Genomic DNA, 21,957 nt, shown 5'->3' on the forward strand with positions numbered 1-21,957 from the left:
CTTCCCCTCTGTATGGATTGCAATGTCCTTCCAGACTGCACTATGATCAATTGCTATTTTGTTTCTTGGATCAGCTTGGATTTCTCATATTTTCTATTTCCATTTCATTTTTTTCAATTCCAGTAAGTGCTTTGAAGTTTTAAATGTTTAAATAGAACTTCTTTACCATAAAGCTTGGAATTTGCCAGGTTCCCTTCCTAGAAGAAGAATATGGACTAATGGTCAACACACGCTTTGGGAGAAGGACACTGCTGTGTTCTTATCCTGGTTGATTTACTTTTGTGGCCTTAGGTCTCTAAACTACCTACCAGGAGAGCCAGGAGGATTAGCTGAGCGGGCAAAATGCCATGTAATGCTTAACATTATGCCTTACTTAAGAATACTGTACATTTAATGCCAGTCTTGAAAACAAAGTTTGTGATGTTAGTGGGGGAAATATTTTTTCAGTGATCTTGCGTGAAGAATGACAATAAGATTCCTGATTCCAGCCATATGGAATTTCATGGACTTTTTTTCATGATTAAATCAAACTCTGTAATTTTTGTTCCTCCTTGGTAACTGATAATTCTGCTAAAATTTCCTGTAACTCTTAGAGAATAACAGAAGTTTTTCTCTATTTGTGAGGATCCATGTCGAAATGTTCAGAGTTGTTGCCGTCCATAGTCCTGGAATAGAAGATAAAAAAAAAATATATATCCACAAGAAAAATACGCTAAAGCTGATGTCTGGAGAAACAAAGTAGTACATAATACTGGTCATTTAAAATCATAATTATTTACGATTACAGGATGATGTAAATGAAACATTCAAAGTAGTGAATTTTATCAGCTTATTAATAGTTTGATTAGACTTTTATAACAGACATTTTATCTATATCTTTAGCATTTGTCTTATTTTTATTACTGTGTGACATGGAGCTCAAGTCAGACTTTTCTGTAACTGGTCTATTTTGATCTCATTTTGCTTGAATATAAGTGACAAGACCTTACATGTAATATGTTTCACTCCAATTAGCTCTTTGTATCCTGACATTAATACCTCTCTGTCTTTCCTGGCAACATCTCACCCAGAATATCTTATTGTTATCAGTGCCACATCACAGTGACTGCTCATAGTCATCCTCTGATGAACTAATACACTCTCTTCTTTTTCCTCATGTGTTATTTCCAACTTGTCACTGCAATTCTTACTCCTATATGTATGACTATGCACTTTGTTTTATCTAATTTAATTCTCTTTCTGTTATTGCAGAGTTAGCCATGCTCTTTTGGTATGGAAAACAGTCTTTCTGGGTACTAACAGCTTATCACAGATCTAATTTCTGTGCAAGGTCACAAGGGAAAATATTATGTCCCAAGACAGATACTTGAGGAATTACCCTAACAGTTTCTCTCCAGCCTGATACTTTCAGTTGTTTTCTCTTTAGCCAGTGCTATAGAAATACAAGGACATATATTCCAAATTTTCCTGTTAAGCTTATACATTTCCTGTTAAGTTTATACACTGAAGTGTGAAAATGGATCCCCCAACAGAGATCAGAGAAGTCTCTAAGAGGTTCCAAACATTCTTCAGATATTTGCAGAGCAACTCCACTGAGACCAGTGTGCCAGCACTAGAATTTCCAAGGCAAGCATCACATTTAAGAAGCCATCCCTGCAATTGTTATTTGCTGTGACTCTGCCCCCCATGTAACCAAGGCTGTATAGCTGCCAGTGGTGATGTGTTTTTGAGCACCTTTCAATAGCAGAACAAGCCAGTGTTTGTCAGTAACTGGAGTTCAAGTTGTGACATCCATATGCACATGCTCAGTACTTTATTCAGTCGGGTCTTGAATACTGCCAAGGGTGGAGACTACACAACCTCTTTGGACAACCTGCTTCAGTGCTTGGCTGGTGAAAAAGTTGATCCTTATGTCAAGTTGGAGCCCTTCTTGTTTCAGTTGATGCTTTTGTGTCTCATCCTTCTACCATGAAGTGCTGAGAAGATCCTGGCTCCATCTTTTTGGTAACCTCCTCACGGATATTGAAAAGCTGCCACTATGTCCTCCCAAAGCCACCTCTTCTTCAGGCTGAACAAGCCCACTTCTCTCAGCATCTCCTCACCCAGCCTCTGCTCTAGCCCTCTGACCAGCTTGGTGAACCTTCTGTGAGCTCACTTTGGTTTATCAACATCTTTCTCATACTGGGAGGCCCAAAACTGGGTGCAGGATTCTCAATGCACTGTTCTCAGTTAAAAGTGTGCTGAGTGAAGGGGGATAATCGCTTCTTGTTATCTGCTGGCTATGTGTCTGGTGGTACAGTCCAGGATGTTGTTGCCCCTCTTTGCTGCCAGAGCATGCTGCTGGCTCATGTTATTGCTGCCAATGCCCGCAGCTGCCCAGCCAGTTGGTCTCCAGCCTCTGCTGCTGCATGGGGTTTTTCCTTCCCAAGTATAAGACTTTAATTTGACTTTGTTGAATTTCATAATTTCATATCAGCCCAAGGCTCTAGCATATCTAGGTCCCTTTGACTGGTGGCCCTGCTCCTGAGCATGTTTCACTGGTCTGCCCAGTTTGGTGTTACCTGGAAACTCGGTGAGAACACCCTTCATTGCCTGCTCCAGGTCACTGATAGATGTGAAACAGCACAGGTCCCAGTACAGACCTGTGCAGGACTCGTTACAAGCCTCCAGGCTCAGGACAACCTATTAACTACTACCTTCTGAAACCAGCTATCAAACCAGTTTTTTACCCATTATACCCATTCATCAATGTCTTTTTTTTTTTTTTTTTTTTTGTAGTTCGGCTATTACATTAACATTTTATCACAGAAATGTATTTAAGCTGTGATAGTGAGGGACTAGGGGATAGTCTGGAGTAAAGAAAGCTGTGGATAATACTACTGCTTTTAAATCTAAACTTTTCAATCTGAATTGATTTCACTTATCTTAGCTGGGGTCCTGAGCTAAGAAGTCTCTGAAACAGGCAGCTGAGTGGAGCACAGTCTAGAGGCATCCAGGCTGTTGCATTATAATAGTTTATAATGATATCTTGACTCTAGTGAAGTTCATTAACTCAGGTGAAGAGCTGTGTGAACCATGTTACGTCTGAACTCAGGCTTGCCTGAGAATCATTAGACTCATCTTTGTGTGCTGTTGCTTAGGCATGGTGCACTTAAGCTAGCATGCACACTGCTGTTTTAAGTACCTCTGCACCTGTGTCCTGATTTATCAGCAAAGTAGGCAGCCCACACAGAAATTTGCTGGAGTTACTGACTATGGGTTGACATTGGGGTCTCTTAGTAACTAGGTAGTTAAGTCTGAGCAAATGTCTTTAGTTCATATTTTCCAAGGCAGCCTCCTGCTTGTGCTGTGCGTGTGATTTGGCAAATATAAGTTGAGTCATTTGGTAAGCTTGTTATTATTTGATGTCATTCACAAATTAAGCAGATGTTTAAATGATTACCTTTATAGTTATTTGCAATTGTAGAATATATGGTGAAGCAAGAACCCCTTTAAAACTAAGTCCTGAATATTTTGGTCTTGATTTTGCTTTAGTTGAAACTGCTGCAATACTTGCCACTAATGTCAATGGGAACAAGGTGGGGCATGTTTATAGAATAGAGACATTATGTCGGCTGGTAGTGGTGTAATGTGTGTGAATAAAAATGGTTTATCTCACTAAATGTTAAGAGGTTTGCCTGAAATCACTTTCAATATCCTTTCTTGTTCTCTATACAGTAAAGTATGTAATTAGGGAACATGTTATACAGCAAACTCAGTCTGAAAAATTGATTTTCAAAGCATAAAAGAGGCAGTGACTGAAGTCCTGCCAGGCTCTATCAAATACTCACATGTATTATATTGTAAACATAATATGATTATACTGTATGTTGTAATAATAATTGGCAATGGTATTGGAGTTAGTCACTGAGTGCTTCGTTTGTGTGGTAATAGATGACAAGGGCTACAACGTTTGTTGGCAGCAAACTTGTTTTCCTTTCTGTTTTTCTTAGTAAATTGCCTTTAAAATAGTTTAGTGGGTTGGTTTTTTTGGTGGTGTTTTGTTTTTGTGTTGTTTTTGTGGGGTTTTTTTGTTGTGGGTTTTTTTTTTTTTTTTTTTTTTTTAAACTGACTATCTTAGGATCCAGATGGCTTCATCTCTTGTTAAGGAGATTAGGGACATTCTCCTTAAAAGTGGTGTTCGCTCAGTACTGCCACAAAGGACACATTCTTCAGTTTTCTTAAAGCACATGCTGCTGTGACAACAGAGGTGGGGAAGACTTAGTAGTGATCAACACTTCAGAGGGGTGGATTAATTCAGATTCATTAGGCTGAAAGGTAGCAGGGGTCAGGAGGCAACATAAAAACTGTGTCTGGGCGCCAATGAATAATTTTAGATTACTTGATAGGAATAGTCTATCTATGAGTTTTTGTAGGATTGATTCTGTAATCCTAACTCATGCAAGCCATGTCGCTGGGTTCCTGTAGGTTGCTGTGTCATGGGAGCTATTCCTTGGGAGTAAGTGTGGCAAAGCTGCTCCATTTATTTGCAAAGCTCCTGAAGGGGCAGCCGAGACAGACAATTGGGAAAGGGGCATTTTTCCTGCTGAAACTTCAAGATACTTGTTACTGAGCTAGTTGCTGGATTTTTTCAGGACAAGATCCTCTTAAAATTGTTTCTTGTAAGATCCAGACTATATGTATGATGGAGCTTAGCAGGATCGCAAAAGACAGTTTGTGGTTGCTTGAGGCATTTGCAGTAGGCATGCGCTTCAGTTATGACGGAGTGAATTTCACCTAATCACGAGTTTCAACAGCTGAAATAAGGTTGCCTGTACCAGCTTTTCGTCTTCCATCAAATTCAAGCTAGAAGCCTAAAGTACTTGGCTTCAGATTCCTGAGAAATCAGCACCAACACACACCCTGTGCATCACCATTATTTTACCTTTATGTCTGTCCTTCACTTTTTGCCAGTTTGAATCAGCTTTCGCTGACTTCAGTCACACATGATATAGCCATATGGTTCCACCCTTCCCAGGCTTCCGTGCCTTTTCTTGTACTGGTTGTGTGCCTATCCGGCCTGTCATCTTGTCAATCATTTTCCATCTCACTTCATGTTGTGTGCCAGTCTCCATCTCAAAGTCCGTTTTGTCTGGCTTCATTCTCCCTGTTATTCTTTAGTGCCTGATTCTTTTTCAGTAGTCTCACAGAATCACAGAATGTTAGGGATTGGAAGGGACCTCGAAAGATCATCCAGTCCAATCCCCCTGCCGGAGCAGGAACACCCAGATGAGGTTACACAGGAAAGTGTCCAGGAGGGTTTTGAATGTCTCCAGAGAAGGAGACTCCACAACCTCCCTGGGCAGCCTGTTCCAGTGTCTGTCACCCTCACTGAGAAGAATTTTCTTCTCAAATTTAAATGAAACCTTTTGTGTTCCAGTTTGAACCCATTACCCCTTGTCCTATCATTGGTTGTCACCGAGAAGAGCCTGGCTCCATCCTCATGACACTCACCCTTTATATATCTGTAAACATTAATGAGGACACCCCTCAGTTTCCTCCACGCTAAAGAACCCCAGCTCCCTCAGCCTTTCCTCATAAGGGAGATGCTCCACTCCATCATCTTTGTTGTTTCCTTTGGATTACTGGCTGCAAAATATGCCACCTGCACCTATCTCTATTTCTGCCAGTAATATAGTCGGTTCTACAACAATGTCTTGTTCCTGCAAAGCAGACGTAACTTTATTCTGTTTTGTGCTGCTGTGTACACTTTGGCTTTCTTTGTTCATTGCACAGGTATTCTGAATCTGCCCAGGTAGTTACATAGAAGGGATGGTATTCAGCTGCCATGAGATATTTCTACGTGTAGTCAGCATTTAGAAACACTGTATATCTGCAAGTGAAGAACAGCACCTTTAGTTGAATCTTCAGAGAGAAATGGAATTTGGTAGAATGCTTGCCTGAAGTGATATTTATCATGGCCTCTGTCACTCTTTTTCCTCTTGAAAATGCTGGCAGATGTGCCACCTCCCAAGTAACGTGGTGCTTCTCAACCAAGATGAGGGGATTTAGCCCAGTACTGAGTCATAGGGACAAGATTCATTCACTTGAACCACTAACATAATTTGAAGTAATATCTTTGTTCTTTAGGGGTCTCCTATCCAGGGGGTGTCCTTCTATAACTGTATTTAGTTTGTGAAGACATTTTCAAAATGACCACTCAAGATGGTTTAGTAATTTAAGACTATGTTGAAAACCAAATTAAACAGTTGTTAAATACAATATCTGAACAATTTCCACTTAGCACAAAAGTTAACATTGCAATGTTCTTTCAGCATTGTAAGGTTTTTACTCACCTGGTGGGATATTATCTGGTATCTGATGAAATTTCTGCAGTTTTTCCTCACTAAGACGTAGCGAGGTGTGTGTGTGTGTGTCTATGTATAAGCTAATGCACAGTGAATTCTCAACTCAAGTGTAATCATTGCAAAATGCAGATGTTTGAAGTGCTTTTCTCCTCAATATTCTGATTGTTAGTGTTGTGGCTAATCAGCATTTTAAAACAAAATTTGCACATAAAGAGCAATGGGGCCATGCCAACAGGTTCTGTCCATACATAAGTGCTGTGCACAGCAAGACATGCATTAGCTGCCTGAGATCGAAACAGAATCAGAATAGAAGAGTTTTCGTAGCCTATAAGGTAGCTGAAAATTGTTTTTCAAAACCACTGTGGATTTTTCTTGGTGTACTTTACACCCTGTGAGGGGAAATCTATTCATGCAACAGTGCCCAGTGCTGTAATTTGGATTGATTTAGCTTGTAATTTAGCCATGTATAAAGAAATCCTGATGTCTCCCAAGTCTTTTGTGACTTTTGTCCATTTTGCTGCTTTAGCAGTAAAGTTTTTTTAGACCATGAAAAACTTTGAAGGCATGGTTATACTTAGCCCCACATCTTTCTCTGTAGGGAATGGTAGAATCTGATAGAGAGTTTTCCTGTACTAGAGCCAGTAACCAGAAGTTATGTCTGTTTATATCCTCTAAACTGGAAAATTCAGAAAGGGTAGTCTTGACATTCCTGATATTCTAAGGAAATATGCTTGAAGGCACACAACAACCTAGCCGTAGGAAAAATACACTCTCCAAATGTTTACAGGTGGGTTTTTTGGTACCTTGTGCCAAAGAAGGAAAGGAGCCAGACAGACACAGCTTTTCCTTGATGAGTCATCTTATTCTTTACAATTCTCCTTTTGATAACATGAACTGCAAAGAGACTTAAAGCTATTTTCTTCAAAGTGACACTATTTGTTAGAAAACTGAAAGGTCATGAGTTAGCTTCTGCTTCTTGCATATTGATAAATTTACACCTACCTTGCTTTGGCGGTAACTGAAAGGCCAGATGTGGAGTTTGTAGGCGTGAGTGCTGCTCCACTTTGGAGTCATGCTAAACTCTTTGTACTTAATAGTACCCTACCCTTTCAACAAGTACGGTGGAAAATGTTGGCTGTCATCCCTTAAACAGTACAGTATTTGCATTTCTCTTGATCATCTGTTCCAGAGCAAAGTTCAGTAGGTTGAGGAAGTATTAAGGGCAGTTGATCTAAAAATAAATCAAAAGGAAAACAACTGTATATGAACAAATTATGGAGAGGCTTTATATAGGCTTGTTGATCTCTGTAAATATATAAAACAAGGAAGCAGCAGCTTATGACACAGTTATTTCTGGAAAAGCGGAAGGTCTGACGGTCATTGTTACACCATGCACAGAGCCAAGCAGTTGCTCCTGAAGAAATTGTGAGTGGAGTTAAGAACCCCAAAATTAGAAAATTAGAACTATTTCCATAGTACTATGAACTCTTTGCTCTTGATATTGCCTCTGCAAATCAATGGCAAATCACATATTAATGGGATGAGGCTTAGGGTGTTTTATTCTCCCACAACTTTTCTTTAAACAAACCACTTTTATTATCCTTTCCAGGGAATACCCATTCTGATGATAAGCCTGAGGATCTGACAATTTGATTTCTGGCAGATCTCAACACAGAGTATTCCAAAATTAGTGAAGTGGTGTCAGATCACTTCTTCAGAAGAGAAAGTAAGATATATTTGCTGTATCCACAGGGTAAAGAAAAAAAAAAAAAAGGTAGAAGGAACTACTAGAGAGTTAATTTGCTCTCTATATCATAGGTCATTATTACCAAGTTACCTCTGTGTAGAATATTTTGTGTTCAACTGCTGTAGTAAGCAGCCACAGAGATGCTGAGCTACAACACTCAAAAAGGTATCCAGACTTGAAGACCTCAAGAACTAAAGATGCCATTGAGAATTCCCATGGTAACTTGAATTATGAATAACTTGTTGAATATGCCAGGTTTCCTACCTGAGATGTTTTTTTATGCTAGATATCACTCTAGGAGCCTGTATTTTCTGTAATACATTAAGTAAAGCTAGTTAATAATGTTAACAAGTGAACTTTAAGTCTTTCCTTCAAACGTGTCACTGCAAGATGTTTTCCTCTTCAAATAATTTTGTTTGCTTTTTTGGTATTCTGTTATGAAACTATTATTTCTAAAATGCGAAACTTGTAGTGTTTTGCTGCAGGTTTCACCAGTGTTGCACATGGTTGTGTAAAGCTGGTTTTCTTTTGTATCTATACATACAAGGAACGTATTAGTATGTGTGTGTTTGGCAGTGGTGTTTTGTTGTTTGGTGTTTTGTTGGGTTGGTTTGTTTGTTTGTTTTTGCACTACAATGTCAGCTGTTTGTCACTTGTAATCCTCGTACCTTTCAGACCATGTGTTTCCCAGGGAGTAGACTTGGCTGCTGCTGGAGCTTTTAGTTTTAATCCCTCTGCATTTGGCTATACTAAGACATGTTTAATTAGAACTGGTTTAGTTTATTAAGTGATTCAAATTGTTGTACATTACTATCTTCAGCTTTCATCCTCACAATTTTATCAGTCTTATTATTGTGGATGTATATATTTTTTTTTCAAATGACAAAGCCCTCAAGTTTGTTACAAATTTCCATTCGTTATTGCTTTATTAGCTCTTTCAGTTTTCAGTCCATTTCACACATTTATTGATATTGTGTTGCACTAATTTTCATAATGAGAATGTCATGCTATTAATTCAACTGCTCTCCACAAATATGTTACAGATATACAATTGCTTTCATCAGCCAAACATCTCTAATCAAATGATGCAATAACTTTATTTTACAAGATCTATTTGCCACAAAAGTAGGTTGACTGATATTAATTATATTCTGGTACTTTAATTCTTATTTTATTTTCTGACAGGTTTATTGCTTGGAAGTAACATCAGACTAACTACCCATTAGCTCTATGAGTCATCCTGCTGGCCTTTGTTATTATTGGCACAGCACTAGCACTTTTCCAGTCAAATGGAATTTCCCTGGAATGCCTTAATTTACTAAAATAAACATCATTACTTCTCAGGCCTTCTCAGTCTTACTTCCTAGGTGTGAAGTAGATGGATTGGCTGATTTTAAAGTGTTTATTTCTAGTACCTGTTGTATAACATTCTGCTTAGTTACTAAGGAACTGGAAAATAGTTCAGGATCATCATGTGACTTAAGAACGTGTGTCCAAATATAGGATAGAAATATTTCTAAAAAATTTTGTCGTTGTTACATGGCAAAGGGTTCATATAAGTGCTAGGACCACTTAAGTCTAGATACTATTTTCTTGTTTGTTCCTTTGTTTTTTTAATTCTTCATATTACATTGGTGCTGTCAGCTGTGGACTTGCCGCTAATATTTCCATCTTGCCTTATCAATTTTTTTCTCTTTGTAAGTCCTAATTCACATGGATTATTACTGTTTATCTTCATTTATTATGTAGTACTTGTTATTATGAACTATTGCGCATACTTTAGTAGTGAATGAAGACACAATTTTTAGCGAAAATAATCTTCTCCTTGACTGTGGTATTAAAAATTCTTGACAATCTGAAGATTTATTCTTAAAGAAACTTCTCACTTTCCCACATGAATTTCAATCATCATTTTAATTACTCTGCTAAGATACTGAAGTTGCAGGTTACTGACAACTCTAACACATGTACCAGGCTCATGGCTTTATGCAGCAGTTTCTCCCTCATCTCTCGTACTCATTCTGCCCTCTTAGTGTGTCGGGGTTTTTTTTAGCATTTAAATCAGGTGAATCATTGCACAATGTTCACTAATAGTAATGGCATCATTCTTTTGCATTGTTGATAACCTTTTCCAATCTCAATGCATAAAGGCCTGAAAAATGTCATCTTTTAATACTCTTTGCCATGATAATTCAGTTTCTTTAGGGACTATTTGAGCACATACTGTGTTTGCCTTCTTACCAGCTTGCTCAGGTGTTGCTACTTTAACATCCTCCTGCCTATTCCAGTTTATCTCCAGATCAGAAAGATGTAACACTTGCACCATCCTCTTTTAGAGTTTTTTCTGAGAGGTAAGATTACAGTGGTGAGTGGATTTTCATAAAAGCCTGGCTAATGAAGTCTCCTCAAGTAATACACCCACTTGCCTGTAGTCCACCTGACTCTGCTTACTCTGAGGGTAATGCCATCTGTTCCAGAAGTGATGCTGCAAGAAGGAAATTTCAGATATATTTCATCACAACATTGTTTTCTATGCAGAATTTTCACTAGTGTGGCTTCCACACCAGTGTACCAGCAGAAACCAAAAGTAATTTTGGTGTTTGTTTTTTTTTTTTTTTTTTTAATGATCGTACACAGCAGGCCCTCCTTTGAATTTTGTGCACTTTGTCTCTGTGACTCAGGCTCCTGCATATTTGGAGGATGTGCCAGGTTTTTATTCCAAACCAGTGTGTGTTTTTCTTTCTTGTTTTAGAATAGTGTGTAGTAAATCCAATGGGGTGAGATCAAGGGTGCTGAGGGAACTATAGCATCCAGCTGATCTGTTAGTGATGATAAAGACTGCTCTCCAGGAGAAGAGCACGGTGCATGTTTTGCAGTGAATGTTCAGATTGGGTCACCATTCAGAAACAATAACAGTCAGAGGTGATAAGCAAAAAATGTAGCTCACAGATACCTCCCTGCAGTATTTTAAATCAAAATGTCTTTCAAGGGCAGGGCCCTTAGTGCAGTTCTCCTCTCTGAATTCCTTTTTCTTTCTTGAAATAAAGTAATGGTTTCTGCAGATTGTCCTTGCAGCAGGTACTTGCGGCAAAAACTGTCTCCTTGATACATATATGTTGCAATTAAGGGGGTTTAAAAATCATTTTAGTAATACTCTTGCTTAGACTTGCCAATTAGTACAGACTAGCGAGGAAATGGGAAGAAAAGAATTCTTTCTGTACATTTTTATATCTGAGAGCAGAATACTGACAGATGATGAGCAGAGAGGAAAAGACAGCTGGCAAAATTCACCTGCACCTCTTTTATGGACTTGCAGCCTGGTTTGTAACTAAGGAAGGAGAGAAACGGTAAACGAGCAGAGTTAGAACATACAAAGAATTTTAAATGCAGGCTTTTCTTTTCCTAGTTCCTAGCTATTTTGTACTCTGTTAAAATGATCATCATATACAGTTTTTATCTGGTGTGTCCAGTGATAGAAACTCCAACCCTAATTATGCCTGAATGACACACATTTAACCTGTGGTCTTCAGATGATTTGTCCAGATCATGTTGCTAAAGAAACCTTTTGATCTCATGAGTACATAAGAATATTTATTTCTTTCCTAAACAAAGATCATAGAAGCACTTTCTGTAAAAGCCAGTAGAGTCCTACTGTAGTAGCAATGTTAATATTTGACATGATAAATGCAGCAAAACTTCTGAAAAAGGGTCACAGAGGCTGAGCCACACAGTCTTTCTGAATCCAGACTTGTTTGGATGTTTTGAAAGAGAAAATGAAATTGTCACATGGTTGCTGATTACATAGTGACTGAATTGTTTCAAACTACGTGTACTTTGGGAGACAGAGCCTGCAGCTGGGAAACCCCCAGCATGTGACTGGTACAGCTGCCTTTGATAGTGGGACTGAGCTTTACCGCAGACCTGAGTATCTCATCGGGTCTGCCTGTTGCAGCATTCGCCTAAGTGCCAAACATTCCCAGTCTTTCAGAATTTGCATCAGCATTTGCACATCGGAGCTGCTTGAACTGTGCTCATCTTTTCCTGATAAAGCAGTGGGGAAATAGAGTCACGAGTGCAGTGAAGAAGAAAATTTTCCTTTAAGGGTATATACGATAGCTTTAAGTCATCTGCATTTGAACCCCACTGTGAAAGGACATAAATAAATGGTTAGGAAAAGGGCAAGCTTGGGCTATTTTTATGCTATTTTTATAGTTATCCATCCCCATTTTATTCCTGTGTTTCTTTCTCCTGTGGCATCTTGTCAGCAATTGAGATGGTGAGTTGTCTAGGACAGGAGCTCTTTGTTACTTACTGGTACACTGCCAAGGAGAATAGGACTCAATTTTATGGGGTTTATAAGTTGGGTTTTTTTTTTAATACAAATCTGTGATTTCGAGGTATGGTTCATTGGTTGACTCATTTTGTCCCACTGCGTTGGGTCATGCAAACTCATCACATTCACATGGGAAAAGGGAGCTGCTGTACCGTGGCTTTGAAGTGACCCCTTGGCTAGGTTGCAAAACAGGTGTCTAGCTACATGACTTGGGAGTTCAGATCGTACCAACAGCAAAGCATCGCTGTGGTGACTTCACCTGGTTTGTAGTCAACCTTTTTCGCAATTCTGCCACTCCCTGGAGATTTTCTAACACACTGTAGGCTCTGCTGTCTCTCCCAGACATGAACTCATAGCACAACCTGGTAGTGAGCAGCAAGCTCTATGACATTCCAAGAAACCATCTCTCCTGGGCTTTATGGTACCGATTATATGGTCCTTAGAATACTGTAATCCCTGACCACAGTCAGCTACGAAGAAATAATTGATCTGACTTAGGGAAAAAAAATGCACTGAAACACTTGTTTGCAAAGTTTTATATATTGTGAGATAAATGTACTATTTTCAACAGTGAAATATTTGCAGGATGGTGTCCCTTGAAAATGCATTTAGCTTTAGCTTCTCAGATTTATCATATGTTTCTTTAAAATTTATAATACCCTGATAGAATCCAGTGAGGCTCTGATCATTCTCCTCTACCTCAACTCTCCTGGTTTGGGGTTTGGATTATAGTGGTGCTGCTTCAATCTGCCTGCCAAAGCTTTGCAGTACATTTAAAATATGTTTTCCTCTTGATGTGTATCACCTTATGTTTCTAGAGACCAAGTAGCGCTTTTTCTCTGATATTTAACTGTTTCAAAATGCCTAATGGGGTGAGATATTGTTGTAGGCACTTGAGAGGATTTTGGTCTAGTGCTTAATTTTATACCTGCCATTTTTCACACATTATGGTGAAAAGATCTGTTGTGAAATGCTCTGGCATGTTAACCTTCTCTAAGTGTAAGCTGTGTTTGTTGACAAAATTTAGTGTTTATGATCAGGGTTGCTTGTTATCAGCTTTACAGTGTAAGGAAAGTTAGTTGTATGAATAAATGTAACTTGTAAAATACATAGTTCCATTCTCTTTCTGTAGATTGGTATATTATTTATTTATATACCATTGTTTTTTGGTTTGTTTTATTTTAAATTGTCACTTTGTGAGGCCTCTAGGGATTGGTACTTCAATTGTCTAGGTATTTTTTGCCTTCACTCATCTCATAACAAAGAGCAACCTATGCCTTAGTTGAGCTGGTTAATTCATCAAAGGGTAGCAAGAGATGACACAAATGTTCAATAAAGCACGTAGCACAACAGCAAAAGATCATGAGATGAGCTATTATTATTCCCCCCATTAGTTGTTTCCTGATTTCCGTGTGTTATATATATTTCTGTATATTGTGTTTGAGGAAGTAGTCAGATGAAAGGTCACAACTGTTTTATGAAAGTGAGTGAATCATGTACTGATTCACTGAGTATGGGCAGTGTATGGTCAATGCGTTTGGATTGTGTTTCTTATTTTGCCATCCCTTCTACTGTGGGAACCTAACTTACAAGAGATGAATTGGGTTGCTAATCAGTTCAATAGAAATCGTGTTGCAATATAGCTTTATGGGTTTGAATGGGCAATTACACAGTTCATTTAAATTGCACACAGTATGAATTTAGGCCTCACACCCAAGATCTTTGAGATGTAATTGAGATGAGCAGGTATTTGCTTGACAAAAGGAGGATGCAGGGAACATTCCCATTGCTTTGGTCCTGAGACGAAGAACATGCTCCTATCACTGACTTTTGCGATCATATGCAAGTGTCATAGCTTAAGGACATATTGCCTCCCCAGATTCACATGAAGGTACATACAGTGAAGCTGGGGTTGGGGCCAGGATCTCCGTGACAGCTTATGTGACCCAGAGCAGCAGTTTCACTCTTGCTTTCCCATCATTTGCACTAGAGATGGGAAAAACTCCCACATCTGGGGTTTGAGGAGGACAGAGAGGGGAAAATCGTGTGTCCCAGACAAAAATTTGGAGCAAAATAATCACCAAAGATCGTAACCAAGATGATGGAAGAATTTGGGTTAGTTTTATTTGTTTTGTTTTTTGTTGTGTTTTTTGTTTGATTTTTTTGTTTGTTTGTTTGTTGTTTTGTCGTTTGTTTAAGATTGTCAGGGGCAAAGCTGATGCATTTTTAACTGCCTCATCTGCTCAGTCATTTGGGTACTGCGCCTAGTTCTCTGTTACCACCAAATTCTGTAACGTTGTGGGATTTAGCCACCCTCATCTGCTTCCCCACAGTGTGGTGGGTCACTTGACAGTATGAGGAACATAATATGGTAATTAGGGAAATGTGTCTTTCTTATTTTTCCCCCCCTCCAAAATAGACAATTTCATGCTTGTGGGAAGGTACCGTGCCAGCAGTTCTGGGAAGCGACACTTTCTCTTTATTCCCCAACAGATACAATACATACAGTTACACTGCAGGCTTTCCTCTTGCTGGTGACAGCATCTGTTCTCACATGGAAATGCAACATTTAGGGCTGATAAAGCAGTTCAGGCCAGCTCAGGCCCATTGTTACTACACACAGAATCACAGAATGGTTGGGGTTGGAAGGGCCCTCTGTAGATCCTCTAGTCCAACCCACCTGCTAAAGCAGGTTCAATTAGAGTAGATTGCACAGGAATGTGTCTAGGTGGGTTTTGAATGTCTCCAGAGAAGGAGACTCCACAGCCTCTCTGGGCAGCCTGTGCCAGTGCTCTGGCACCCTCAAAGTAAAGAAGTTTCTCCTCATATTCAGATGGAATCTCCTGCGTTTCAGTCTGTGCCTGTTGTCCCTCATCCTATTGTTGGGTACCACTGAAAGGAGTCTGGTCCCATCCTCTTGACACCCTCCCTTGAGATATTTATAAGCATTGATGAGATCCCCTCTCAGCCTTCTCTTCTCCAGGCTGAACAGACCCAGCTTTCTCAGTCTCTCTTCATAAGAAAGGTGCTCTAGGCCCCTCATCATCTTCGTAGCCCAACACCTTCTTGCTAAGACTAGCAAAACTTTAAAACTGGAGAATTCCCTTAACTTCAGACAGAGTAGACAACAGTCCAGATTATCAATACCAATGCAAATGTGAGGTCCTGTCTGCTAGAGGTACTATCTTTTACTTGAGACAAGGAATATCATTCTCATAAATCATATAGTCCAAAACTTTAAATCTGGCTGATACAGCCCCAGCCACAGCTGTGATATAGAAAGGGGACTGCATGTACCTTAAGCAATCACGCAACTGGGTGCTACCATATGGAGTGAAGTAAAGACGGAGACAGTCCTGTTAGCCATACCAGTAAATCCACTGTGAAGTACTTGGAAACCCAATCGGTATTTAGGATCCTATCTAGGAAAGTACTGCTAAACTTCTGCATAATACTCAGCAACTGAAAGCTCAGCAATTTCATTGATACATTTCTGGACTGAGGCCTCAGGTTTCTTCTGACGACAAGTATAATTGCAGCTCCTCTGCTCTGACCTTTAGTTGGCTTAATGTAGGCATCCAAGCTTGAAAGTTGTACATTGTATGAAAGGAGTTCGAGTTTGGTTTTGTCTTACTACACCTACAAGTGGAATGCCAGTCTGATGTGCTCAGAAATGAAAATAAACACTGAGCAGAACAAGTAGAAGCACTGTTGGATGCACGGGTTCAATATAACTTGGGCACCATAACTTCATTCTTATAATGCCATCTTTATGTGTTTTTTTCTTTTTTTTTATTTTAAAGCAGAAATAAATCTAAATAAAGCTGGTTTTCAGCCTTTCCTCTTCAGGTGGTGTAGGGTTAAGGTATATGGAACTGAACAAATTGTGTAAGTTTTACAGTGCATGTCTTTGGAATTACCCTTCAAAGTATTTATTGACTATTGCTTCATTATAACAACCACTGTGTTTTCTGCAGCTAAAAGAAAGTTTTAAAATCTGATTTGGAATATGAACCATCAAAAGTGGAAAGAGATTGTCACTGTAAAATGTCTGTAATTAATTTCAAATATGCAGGCATTATGCAATATAGGATCTTAAGTTATTTTATTCCCTCTAGGTAGGCACAGAGCTTATCAGTTTTTGAGATCAAAATATACAATACTCAAGGGGAAAAATTAGAACTACTGATTCCCCTTAAATTTGTTTTTAACAATTATTTATGTACATTCTCTTCTCCTGTGACGAACTTAAACTGTTTGCTTCATATGTAATTGTATCTAAGGGGAAGATGCAGCTGGATTAAAGCTATGTGTTTATGTGAATGTTTGAATATTCCATTGTTAACTACTGAGGTGATTTCCTGAAATCCGGAGGGTTTACTGATGCCCTTTATGTTACCGAATTTTACGTTAAAGAAATTATGTTGTGTTTTAAAAGATAGTCAAGCACGTCAGCAATTCTGGGAAAAAAATAAGTGCAGGTTTCTTGGATATTTGAACAAGTTAGACTAATAGGCAATAGAAGTAATTTTGAGAGGGGGAAGCACGTATGCAGAAGAAAAAAAGCTGAGTTTGGGAACTAAAACAGGAAACCACAGAGTGAGTAGGAAGCGTATTTGGGGTAAGAGTAAAGAAAAGCTGAAGAAGAGTCCTTGGGGCAGCATCTTGCTTTACCAGCTGGAGGGCACTTTTAGCTGTCTCATTTGTTTGATTCCTGCACAGCCGGGAAAGATCTGACCCTGTACAAGGGCTTGTTAGTTTTATCCTGAAAGTAAAGCTGATAAATAAATTGGGGGGTGGGGGGGAAGAAAAACAAACAAAGAGTAGAGTCAGTTCTTGTTTCTGCCTTCTCTCTGTGGGATTTTTCTACCCCTTCAGCTAGAGCACAAGTACTCCCACAGGTTGGGGACCTGCATTTGGCACAGCTGGGAGGCTGAAACTGCAGTGAGGAGCACAGTGTGGAAGCAGTGTCAGAAGTCTCCTAGGAACAATCTGGCCTTTGATGATGAAAGTTTCTGCACTCCCTGCAGCAGAGCTGCTGCAGAAGAGCCCCACTTCTCCGCTGGCTGCTCCCTCCTGTCCCCTGGCTGGGCAAAGGACGATCCAGCAAACTGCTGCTGATGGGGTGGAAAGTCCAGTGAGCAGGGTAGAAGTGGGTAACAGCATGAGAGGAAGGAGGAATGCCTTGAAATTATTAATTAATACTAGTTATTAAAACTAACAGTTAAAAGTAATTATCATTAGTGAACTTGATAATAATTAAACCAGTTACTATTTTAGAGTTACATTCTGTATCAGTATTTTCTAACTGCAAAGATCGCCTGAGCTTTGTCTGGGTGCTCGGGTTAAAATGTTAGCAGCTGAATAGTTCAGCTAGTGCCAAAGTTAAATGTGCTTCAGCAGTGATGAATGACCAGATTTGGCCTCCACTGAGGCTGTGGCTTCACAAACGCCTCTTTCTCACAGAAGTGCCATCCACTTGCTGTTTGTTCTTGCTTGCTACCCACCTTTACCCACATAGGCACTTACACCAGTGTAGCAGTTTGTGTGACTGCACAGTGAATTAGATCAGGAAACTAATTCAATTTCTACAAAATGTGGGGGTTTTTTTAGGGGGGTGGGTAGGAGAGGGTTATTTTCCTCAGTACAGTTCAAGTTGTGCCCGTACCAACAGTTGTTCTGGCACAAGTAAGGTTGTGGTATAAGGTGGGAACAAGGTGTTAAAGGCAGCGCTGTTGCTGAAAGAGACATTTGGGAAAATACACCTTGTTTTGGTGCAGAGCAAGCAGGCAGGAGGGTGTGACTTAACTCTTCTGGGAATTGCTGGGTTATATGTGGTCACTTTGCTCAGAACAGAGATCTGGCTCTGAATGCCTGTGGACCCCCATTCAGATCCCTCTTTTCTGTAGCAGGCAGAACAGAAATCTCATCGCTTCTAAACTCTGGAAGGTTGTGCTTGTGCTGGACTGGAGTGGATGTAAATTTATTCACTGATAGAAAAGAAGAAAAAATATGAAATTTTCTATATTATACTATTGTTCTTTGGTGCAGTCCTGTCATTTGCCTTTTCTCCATTGTGCCCTGGACACTGTTGCCACGGGAGATGCTGCACATGGCCCCTCATGCGGCACAGATGTATGTCCCTTCCAGGTATTCAACTCAAATCTGCCATTCCTTGTGCTGCAAATCAGCCCTCCTGGGCTGCAGTGGCTGCAGAGACAGCCTGTTCACTCCTTTCCTGTGCATCTCATGACTTGCCCTCAGGTACAGATGTTCCATGTCTTTCTTTTTCCGGGTGTAACCTAGTAAGATTTTGCTCTTTATCCAGTGTTTTCTACTTAAAGTGCTAGGCAAGCACCTTCTCATTTCTTACACTGAAAAATAGACATAGGTGGTGGTAGCAGCTTGGCCAAGACCACATCTTGGTCTCCCTCAGAGTGTGGAATAGCTCATAGCTTTCCCCACATCAGGCTGCTGGCCAATTCATCTACATCTTAACAAGGGACCATTCCTTCTGGTAACTTAATTTGCTTATTTTTGCATGTGCCTATTATGCTTCTGCAGTATGTATTTTTCATTAATTTGGGCTAATTGGGTCGTTAGATAAAGTTAATGAGAGACAGCCAAATTCTTTTGTATGTCTGCATACATCTCTCATTGCCCACCTGAGACCGTGCTCACCTGCATCACTTCTCTTATTCCAGTCCTAAGTTCTTCCCGTGCTGTTATTGCCCAAGCACACAGTGCTGCCCTTGTGCAATGTAGACAGACAGCTGCTGGACCCCTTTGGGACAGTGAAGCTCACTTCTCCCAGGCCCTCAGGAAACAACCTCATCTCAGAGTCAGAAATCCAGAGGAGCCTGCACATTGAAGACAGTGACTTGACTCAGAAACCTACATGGGATCAGAGTTGTGTCACATGAGAAGGTAACAATATTAAGGAATAAAGAACAAGAATTATCCCCTGCTATTTTCTTTATTAATTTTATTGTCAATTTTGTTGTAAAAACTCGTATCTCCAGTTCTGTACATAGTCTGCTTGAAACCTTTCTCTGTTTTTTACTCAGTTCTCATTTGGGCAACTTTCCCATCAAAATTGATGCCATTTTGCCAGAGGAAGCAAAATAGTCAAAAGGAGAGAGCATTTTAGGATTTGTGCCAAGTAGTGATGTTAAGACTCTTTCAGGCTTCTCTTTAACCCCCAGCCCAACAGTTGGCTCTGCCTGGTGCTCCCGAGTGCACTCGCACCCACAGTTATCATTGCTCTGGCTGTATGTTGATGCTCCTACCCTTGTCCCAGTAAATCAGTCATCTGCTGTTTGTTTGTGGTGGGTTTTGTGGCTTTTTTTTTGTCTCCTCACTTTACACATAAAGTGCCAGGTTGTCAGATTTCTGGAGAAGGTGGAAGCCCAAATGCAGGGTTTCCTGGAGGTTACATTCTACTGTCCTCTAGTGGTAAAATACTCTGCTTGCCATCTTATCTCAAAAGCAGGGTGCTTTCAGGCACTTCTTCTCTATGTTATTCATTTGTTAATACTGTTCTTTAAGAACCATCTTAGTTTGAAAATGTTGCCTAATAAGAAGAAAACATTTAGGAAAAAGTTGTTGACAGGAACTTTGTAACAAAGTTGATGTGAACTGTGGTAGCGGGACTTCGCTAACATAATTCAGTTTCAGGCTGTGTTTTAAGTTTTGGTTGGATGCCTCAGTCGTTCTGTGTTGTTCCTTGAATTCAAATGGAAGAATATTTGTTGGGAAAATACAAAATATCAAGTCAAAGGATTCGAGTTATCGCTTCATTTCAACTGTAAAGTGTTGGTGAAACTTTGGATGTCATTTTTCCCTACATTTTTCTGTATGGAGAAGTGACAATAATAGTTACTTTGTCATGGGGGTTGAGAGTTGTTGATGGAAACAAAGTCCTCAGTGCAAAGAATATGCAGTGTAAAAAACACTAATACATTGCCTGTTGCAATAGGACCCAAGCTCCTTCAGAGAATTCTGTCTCAGGAGTGGTATTTTTTTATATGCTTGCATAAAATTAAGGTGAGCTCTTGCCATGTGTAGATCACCATTTCTAAGTTCTTTGTTTTTCAGTGAATTCTTACCTAGTATCGTGGACTCCCAAGCAGATGGAGACTAAGGAAAACAAACAAAAAAAAGAAAAACAGATTGCAAATGTTTAGTTTTCTTTTCATATAGGTGTATTAGAATGTTTTGTTAATATGTTTAGACCTAAATAATGAAATCATTTATTAATTAGTGTTGATTTAACCTTTAAATAAAAAAAATAATTTGACATAACTAGAAAGTAATAATATTTTCAAGTTACTGTCTGGTATACATCTAACTGTAATGGTAAATAGGTGGAAATTCCAACAATTACCCTGTTGATAATTAATAACTCTTCTAGTAGAAGTGAATTCACATGCATTTTTCTGCACTCTTCCAGAGGAATAAGGAAACGAGGAGACAAAGAAGGAAAGAAATTCATAAGAAAGCGAGTATCACTAGTGACTAGTGTCACTTTTTTCCTCCCAAAGGAGCAGTAATCTGAGGGACTTCAGATGTCCAGAGAACAGCAATTAGGTAAGAATTAATGACTCTCATGAGTCTAAACTGATGAAAAGGTGTCTCTCTGGTTTCGTCTTTCTGTTTTCTGAGGCCACTGTTCAGGACTTCGCAGCTGGAGCAATCCTCAGCTGAGGTCATTTGAATGAGGCAACTCGGCAGTTAATTTAATCCTGATCAAAGCTAATTTGGGGGGTGGCAGATGTGTGCTAGGTGGGCTGTAGCTCATTGTTATGAAGTATGGCTATGAAGGCACAAGTGGAAGATTTGCTGTGAAGGAAATAGCAGGAATGTAAGTTCTGTGAATTGTCAGACAAACTGCGTTCTTCTGTGTCTGTGCCCTGTACTAAATGGCTGTTTGCTTGGGTGGCTTTCTTTGTATGTAATAGCTTTGTGAAGTGTTGCTTAGACTGTAACACATGGATGGTTTACCACCTGCATGGTCCACCGTGACACGAGGCCCTGAAGCTGGCATTAGTTCAGCTCAGCATCCCTCCCCAGCCTGACTGAGGAGTCAGCAGGGAGAATATAAGCTCCTCCTTTACATGGAGTTCTGATAAAATATTTCGGTAACTAGATCCTTGTCCAACAGTTATTGGTAAAGAGGCTCCACTTTCAGAATCTGAGATTCTGAGTTCAGCTTTTGCTTTCTATTGATACAGCTCTCCTGCTTCAATGGAGCCTGTCTGGCTTTCCAGTTACATCAAATATGGTCTGCAATCATAAGGGAAAACTATTTGCTCTCATTTTTCAGTCACAGTAGGGGTATATTGGGAAGTCTATGCATATATTGATTTACAGTCTTTCTGAAAGTAGATTCTAATGATGTTAGCAATTGAAATCAACCCCTGTGGACGTTTGGTAGCCAAGAAATGCTTTATTTAATTCAAGCATGGAATTAATGTTGATATGAAAGCTATACCAAGCAATTCTTACTAAGCAGATGTAAAAATTGCCTT

At 39.6% G+C, this 21,957-nt stretch overlaps 1 protein-coding gene across 4 annotated transcripts in view; it reads left to right on the forward strand.

Moving 5' to 3' along the window:
- PACC1 (proton activated chloride channel 1) overlaps positions 1-21,957 on the forward strand; it is a 91,853-nt gene that overhangs the window by 25,704 nt on the left and 44,192 nt on the right. For all 4 annotated transcript variants that reach the window (XM_071806004.1, XM_071806000.1, XM_071806002.1 and 1 more), the window contains one exon: positions 20,880-21,016. The gene's annotated coding sequence lies outside the window, so the exon portion shown is untranslated. The remainder of the gene's footprint in view (positions 1-20,879; positions 21,017-21,957) is intronic.

Source organism: Patagioenas fasciata, chromosome 3 (genome assembly GCF_037038585.1).
Source record: "Patagioenas fasciata isolate bPatFas1 chromosome 3, bPatFas1.hap1, whole genome shotgun sequence".
Classification (NCBI taxonomy): domain Eukaryota; kingdom Metazoa; phylum Chordata; class Aves; order Columbiformes; family Columbidae; genus Patagioenas; species Patagioenas fasciata.